Raw genomic sequence first — 7443 nt, 5'->3', positions numbered from 1 at the left:
CTACTTCACCATTGCATATATATTGCATAACAGCTATGCATCTTCAAAATTTAAACAATTTGAGAAAATATGTCAAGCATGTCCTGTAGAGGGAGTTCAACAACACAGATTATTTTCTAATTTGTTGAATGTACTTGAAACAAGCATAACTCTGCCGGTACTCGCCCAAACGTCACACACTGGTCGGAATCACGCACACACACAAACACACACACACGCACACACACACACACACACACGCGCACACACACACTTCCAGCAGTACATACTAAATCAAACTTAATACAACCCAAAATAGAAATTTCACTCCAAACAAGAAGATATTTTAAGCATTTGTCTGGATTAAAATAGCTGAATAGACTAAATGCTGCCATGTTTACAACAGGGTAGTTAGTTAGCCAGACTATTAGCTTTAGGTGGGAAATGTTTTCAAACAATGATAGGGAAGATGTACCTACTCACCAAGAAGGTTAAGACTTTGGTTAACACAGAAGGTGAAGTAGGCATTTTCTACATCCTCTGTTAGGCTACACAGAACAACGAATGTGACACCAACCGGGATGTATCCCAAACAGACTAATAGCTGGCAAGAAGTCAGGCTTGCTAGCTGCATATGCGTGATGTAAAAAGACCGCTTGTAATTCATATGGAATCCTAGATCCAATCAGATTTCACCCCGATTCGCCATTTTTTTACCGACCAAAGAAAATCTGATCAAGATCCGCAAACTCACAAAGAAATTTTGTGTTGATTTTCATTATACACGCTTCTTAGCATTTACATCTACATCGTTAGACAGTTTATAGCTCTGGATTAAAAAGTTAAAACGAACAGAATGTCAATTTCAATAAGCTCAAGTGATGTAACATATGCATTACTTTACGCCTCATAATTTGAACAAGCAACAGGCAAGGAACAGTTTTCAAATGAAACGTAGCAGAAAAACACTTGGGTTTATGAAATTTAATTGGTGTATTAGTCAGCAAACATCCAAAACGGCAAAGAAGAAATGAAGAATTCAGAAGATCAAATTTGCAATTAGTTAATGTACGTGGTGCACATATACATTAGCAATAAAAAGTATTGTATTTCTTTTATTTTGAAAATTCAAAGAACCCCATTTAATAAAATAAAACCATCCTATTTCGTCCAGTTGACTTTACCCAAATCCTCCCCTTTCTCATTTCCCTAACCTACACACAACGCTTAGAAATCAAAGAGTGGCAAAAGTTTAGTCTGTGAAATGAAACTAAATTTCTTGCATATTTTTTTAGTGCAAGTCATTTAATTGGAAGTGCAAATTTCACCTGCATCACGCGACAGTGATTTACCTGACTTTCTCTCACCAACCTTGAACGACTGGATAACAATCCCAACAAATGGCTCCCAGACAAATAGGATTTTGCAACATCACCCTCTCCCTGCAAAAGAAGAATGAAGAAATATACACATTTCCTTAGTTGGCTGCAACTCAGCAACTGAGCAAACTACTCCTTCTCATTTGACTGGCCAGATAAATCCTCACTGTATGTTCCCAACCGGTCTTATCTGCATGCAGCTCTAAGAGATCATTATTCAAAGTCGGGTCACTGGACCAGAATCCAGGCACGCTGCCCAACATTTAGTTGCCTGGGGGGACTGTGGCAGAAGAATTGATTAAAGTGAAAACAGATAAAAACAAACAGTCCACCAAGTGGAATATATGAAAATGCCATAACATACGTTAGGTCATCAGATTACAGCAGCCTTTGGTGGACCTTTTGCATGTGGTATGCTGACTCATTGCAGCAGATATTGAGGAGATAGCACCTTGTTGCAGGTAGGTAATTCGTCATCACCGTTAGCGACGTGGGTTTGTTTTTCATCGCACTGCTTTTCTGGGTATTTAGAGAGACTTATCAGAGAGAGGATCGGATTCAGTCGAGGTTATCTCAGTTGGCTTCAGAGACTGTGTGTATAGACACATCAATGAGGATTTGTAGGCAAAAAATCTATACGAGACATTGAAGCAGGGCGAATGTGCAGGAAGATAAACCCTCACAGGGCCGCGGCTCCATTGAGAGCAATGATGTTAACACGTTCTGTGTTTTCCAAATGGTTTTCTTGGCTTAGTTTGATTCAACCCGATATAGCCCCGGAGAAAAGTTTAAATACAAATTGTAACTGTAGTTCCAAGCAGCTGTGTAACTTATTTTTCCTCCCTATTCACCGCAAACACAATGTGCATATGGGCTGTTGCTGTTCTGGCACACAAAGAGAAACTAGTGTGACTTTCCTTGGCTGGAACCGCCGCTGATAGAGAGCCCTTTGGCTTTCTGGCTGGACGCGGTGATTGAGGAAGGCCAGTTGGCTTCCTTCAGGTTTGGATATGAACTGACAGATGAAATATGGTTTTAGAAACTGCCAGGAAAGAGAGGGGTTCAGTGAGAGATATTCACCGTTAAAAGGGCGGCCTTTCATGGCTTTAAAAGTGGGGCAGGGTGAAATGATGGGGTGGTGCGTTTGGATTGAATTTGACCAGGCAGGTGGAGGGTTTGAAAGCCAAGACGAAAATTGTAAAAAAAAAGTCTGTCTGAAGCACTAATGGAGATTACAACCCATTTGATGAACCTAGGAAGCGATTTATCCTAAAGACATAAAAGAAAATGCAGCTGATAAAATGTTGGAAGACGTTGCCAAAATAGATAATAAAAGCATACAAAATTATGTGTGGTGTAAATGTGTGATTTAGATGTTTTTGTGCCAGAAACCACATCAATAATGGAGTCGTTTTTATGTTTTATATTCAGTTTTTCCACATTTGTCTAACTCCGTCCTGAATCTGTTTCCATTAAACTTCAAATAGACAGAAAAAGGTGAAAGCTGAACATACTACTAAATATTTTTGCCTAGTTTCTAGTGTAAATATCTTGGTACACTTGAAATAAGACAAAAATAACTTTTTAGCAATATATTGGAGCTTTATTACAGTCAATTCTTTAATATTTATGAAAAAAGTAATTCTTCCATTGGCAGATTATTTAATTTATAACGATACATTTCCCCCATGTTGTAAGGTAAGGTAATTTTATTTATATAGCACATTTTCAGCAACAAAGCAATTCAAAGTGTTACTGAACTAATCTGCCAATGATTGAAGAAAATTTTCATAAATATTAAGAAGTTATTGACTATAAACAAGCACCGATCTTGCTGAAAAGCTACTTCTAAGTTAGTTTTGATTTATTTCAAGTGTACTAAGATATTTGCATTAGAAACTAGACAAAAAAATCTTGGTAAGATTTTGTGTTTTTGCAGTTGTCTTTTACTTCAATCCCACATACGCTATAGATACATATATTTTTCTAAAGAACAAAAGAAAACATATTTGCTTAAAAAAACTACTTAAAGTAGTTGGAGCCTCAAGAGAGTTGAAAAGTTGTTATAATTGGGTAAATGATATAACCAAGACTGGCTTTCAGTGTTTTTAACTACAAGGCAAAGTTTTTAGTGTATTATTCGGAGTCAAATATTGGATAGAAATGTTCTGTTTGAGGTTTCTTTCTGTTTGAAGGGAGTTTATTCTTTCCACTGTCGCCGAGTGCATAATCAATATGAGGGGATTGTCGCAAAGTCAACAGCTCAATGCAATTGACCGTCCACTTTCGCTACATGCTCATCCAGGAGGGTGGATGCTGCAAGTCAATAACTCTGTGCAGTTAGCTGGATACACTTTCTTTTAAACCAATTTGAAAAATGAACATAACTTAAAGCATCATTTGATAAGGTTTAACTGTAATCTGTCTGATTCAAATGAAATGACTTTTTGATGTGTTGTGATCTGATATAGACATATAAACTGAACTGAATAAGGGACAATAAACCTATAATGAACATAACAACCCAAGATGACAAGGTAATCATCAAGTATAGAATTAATAAAATAGCGATATCACAATAAAAGCAACTTACTTTTCACTGATACAGAGCACACAGAAAAAGTTGGACCTTTCAATGCAGCACATAAAACATTATGAAAGATCGTGAAAAATACACACTTCACAGGATCTGATGCTTCACAAAATGGAGTTCAACATGTGTGACAAGACAGAAAAATAAAGTGTGTCAGCAGTGTGAAAAACATCCTAAAAATACTCTTCAGCATCAGTCTTGATCAAGCCTGGGATTCCAAGTGAGCCAATATGTGAAATTAATAGCTTTGGATTTCTCAGCTTTTCTGCTGCTTTGCATCAGTCATCTTTTTATGAATAATAGAGTACATCTGCCATTTCATATTCAAGCAGCTGAAATAAACCACTGACTGGTACATTTGGATCTGTCATGAAGCTGCTGAACAAGCAGCTTTAATGCTCACTTTGCAGCAGTGTCCACTTTACCAAATGTAACTGGCTCAATTGACTTCACTCGCATCAAAACAAGAGCACTTTAGGACCAGGATCAGGTTTTGTTTGATGAAAAATGATTGGTTCATTACCATGCTAACGCAACGTGATGCCGACGTGGTCCCAAAAAAAAATGTGGGTGGTGTGTGTGTGTGCGTGTGTGTGTGTGTGTGTGTGTGTGTGTGTGCCAACTCTTAAGTGGATCAAATTGAATGTATTATTCCTCCAGCTTAGACGGTTCTTGAAAAATACAATTTATTTTCTACGTTTTCCTTTTTGCGCTCGAGCAGCAGAAGCCAGTCAGCGAATCTGCACATGCCACTGCTTTCGTAAAAGGGGAGATGGTTGTTCAATTAAGTGAGGTGAAGATGTTAAATCAACCAGAAAAGAGATTATATTGATCATTTACAATGTTTTATTTACAAATGTATGAATAACTAGGTTAAAATGTGCTGCGCAGAAAACAGCGACTGGCTGAAACCCCCCGGGAATTCTTAATGTTTTGTCAAATCACAGCTGAAAGCAAATTTACTTTATTGGGATTTTATACAATGGCCAAGCAAAAAACTTGTTTATTATTGCAAAGTGGAAAGAAAAATAAATGTGGTATTAAAAGATTTGAGAAGTGTGATACTCGATCTTCTGTTTAAATTGGTATTAATCTGATTTTCATCAGAATATAGCCAAAGAAGGAACAACGCTGGTTCATACTTGTGATTTGAGGCATGTTGAGAAAACATTTGTAACTTTCAGTTTGTGACAGTTTTACGACATCAGGCAGTAAAGGACTACAAAGGAGTAATTGTATTTCTGGCAAAATCGTAGAAGCTGAAGTTTGCAACAATGAATTAAATGAGAAAAAATATAAATAATAAAAGATGAGTAGATTAAAATTAAAGTGATTAGATTATGGAATTGCATATTGCAGATATATACAGATTTTTAAAATTGGGGATATGTGACAAAGAGATTTTCTAACCCTATTGTAAATGTGCCTAATTTTGCTAATTTTCATCAGACCCAACTTCTGACTAAAAGTCAGTAATTAAAGTAAGCATCATATTGACAGCAAAAATGCAAACAATCATAAATTTAGGCAACAAAGTGAAGCAGGGGAGTTACTGGGAAACCACAAAAAAAGAAAACACTAGTGCAACAAATTCCCTTTAAAAGTGATCAAAATTTGGTATATAAAAGTTCCTTGACTGCAATTTACTCACAGTATAAATAAAACCCTTTTTTCCTCTAGAATGAAAATATTTAATAGGTAGTACTTCATAAATGCTGGAATCTGGGACATTAATTAGGCACATAAAAGTACAAAAGAATTGTTTCTTTGTGTGCATAATTCTGTCGTGATTAATATGTGAGATGGAACAAAAGTTAAAGCAAAGGGAAAATAATGACTTGACATGCAGTTTGAGTTTTTACTCATTTTAGGAGCTGTCTGATTAAGTATTAAAAATAAAGCTGAAGATTTTATGACTTGAGTCGTATATATTATTGAAAAAGAGAAATCAGTCACATAAAATCTGATCTAATTTATATCAAACTTGCTTTGAAATGATTGAATTAATAAATTTTTATTCATTCTTTTTACACAAAGTACAAATTTAATATGCTTGACATGTCTTTTTTGTGATTTTCTAACGTTCTGTCTTAAATATCTTTCCTCTAAATGTTTATGAGTCTGCTGCCAGTTCCTTTGCAGTTTTAGAAATCATACAAAAAAATACATGTTTTCCATAAATACCATTCTGTTATCATCTTATTACTTTTGCATTATTCACCTCAGCTGATGCCAAGATGTGTTATGTTTAGCTGTTAAAGTTCGTATGTACACATACTCACTCTGACTAAGCTTTCATGATTCAAATTTCAGCGTTTATTTCTTGACAAATTCCGAACTTGTGAAACTAAATTATTTATCAGTGTGAGATGTGTAGGAATACTTTACCTTTTGTTAGGTAACAAACTGGAACTGAATGTTTTCATGTTTACTAATCATGTCTGTTAGGTGTGAGTTAAATTCAATGTTGGTATTTTTCACTGGATTTTAACTTACTTTTGATTCCTTTACATTAAGGTCTGTATTATTCTCTTTCCTACAAACCATGTAGGAAACATAAACATGGAAGATGCTGCTCTGATCAGAGACTATGTGAAATGTTAAAATAAATATCCTCAGTAAAGCACCCCCAGGGTGAAGCCCAGTGGGGTCAGCATCATGTGTTGGGGGTAACAGATAAATGACAATCCTGGAAGACAACCTGTTGGAGGCTGCAGACGAACTGACTGGGTCGGACATCAGCTTTCTACCAGGGCAAGGATGTAACCACACACCCAAAGCTCCTTTGTTTAGATTGTACAAAGTAGATAGAGATTTACCCCAAAAACTGTGATTTTAGCAAAAGGTTCTTCACCATGTATTGAAAAATGTGTGGCATATTTTATTATTTACCATTATTATTTTTATGATTCACTATTTTACTCATCAAAAATGTGTCGTTTTCATTCTGCTTCACTTTTATGGACCTGTGGCTTCAAGTGATAAAATGCGGAATGAGAATTGTTTTGCAAGAAACTGGTGATGAACAAAACAATCTTTGACTTGTTTATATTCGGCTTGTTGAGAAAGTGAAATCCAACAGGCATTGTTTAAAAGGTGACACTTTCATCTCCCTTCGCGAAACAAGAACGATTGGCTGATCAACATCCATTGACAGATTAAGTTTTTTGGTATAATAATTCATGCTCTTATTGCCACGGATAAGAGGGTTTTATATAATGCCTCTTGCTGTTAACTCCTAGAACAAAGCAGAGCCCCTCCTCATGTCTCACTCTCCAATCTGCGGGTGAGCTTGTGATTAATGTGTAATTGACTTGATGAATGGGTTTCCCATTCTTTGAATCCATCAAAACACCGCTTGATTAAGCGTCCTCTGCAGCTCTGATTAAAAACCAGCACGATCAGCTTCATTTGAACACAAGCATGGGCCCCATCGTGTTTCAAAATCTGGTCACACCCACTGATTATCTCCTTGCAATGTAGGGTAATCAA

General features: G+C 36.2%; 1 long non-coding RNA gene across 1 annotated transcript in view; it reads right to left on the bottom strand.

Annotated features, from left to right (window-relative positions):
* Positions 1 to 1349: 1349 nt before the first annotated feature.
* LOC103459519 (uncharacterized) overlaps positions 1350 to 7443 on the bottom strand; it is a 55661-nt gene continuing 49567 nt past the window's right edge. The window contains exon 5 of the long non-coding RNA XR_532763.1: positions 1350 to 1421. This is a non-coding gene — a long non-coding RNA (uncharacterized LOC103459519). The remainder of the gene's footprint in view (positions 1422 to 7443) is intronic.

This window comes from Poecilia reticulata, linkage group LG23 (genome assembly GCF_000633615.1).
Source record: "Poecilia reticulata strain Guanapo linkage group LG23, Guppy_female_1.0+MT, whole genome shotgun sequence".
Classification (NCBI taxonomy): Eukaryota; Metazoa; Chordata; class Actinopteri; order Cyprinodontiformes; family Poeciliidae; genus Poecilia; species Poecilia reticulata.
The sequence above is the reverse complement of the archived record's forward strand: the minus strand, read 5'-3'. Positions and strand labels throughout refer to the sequence as shown.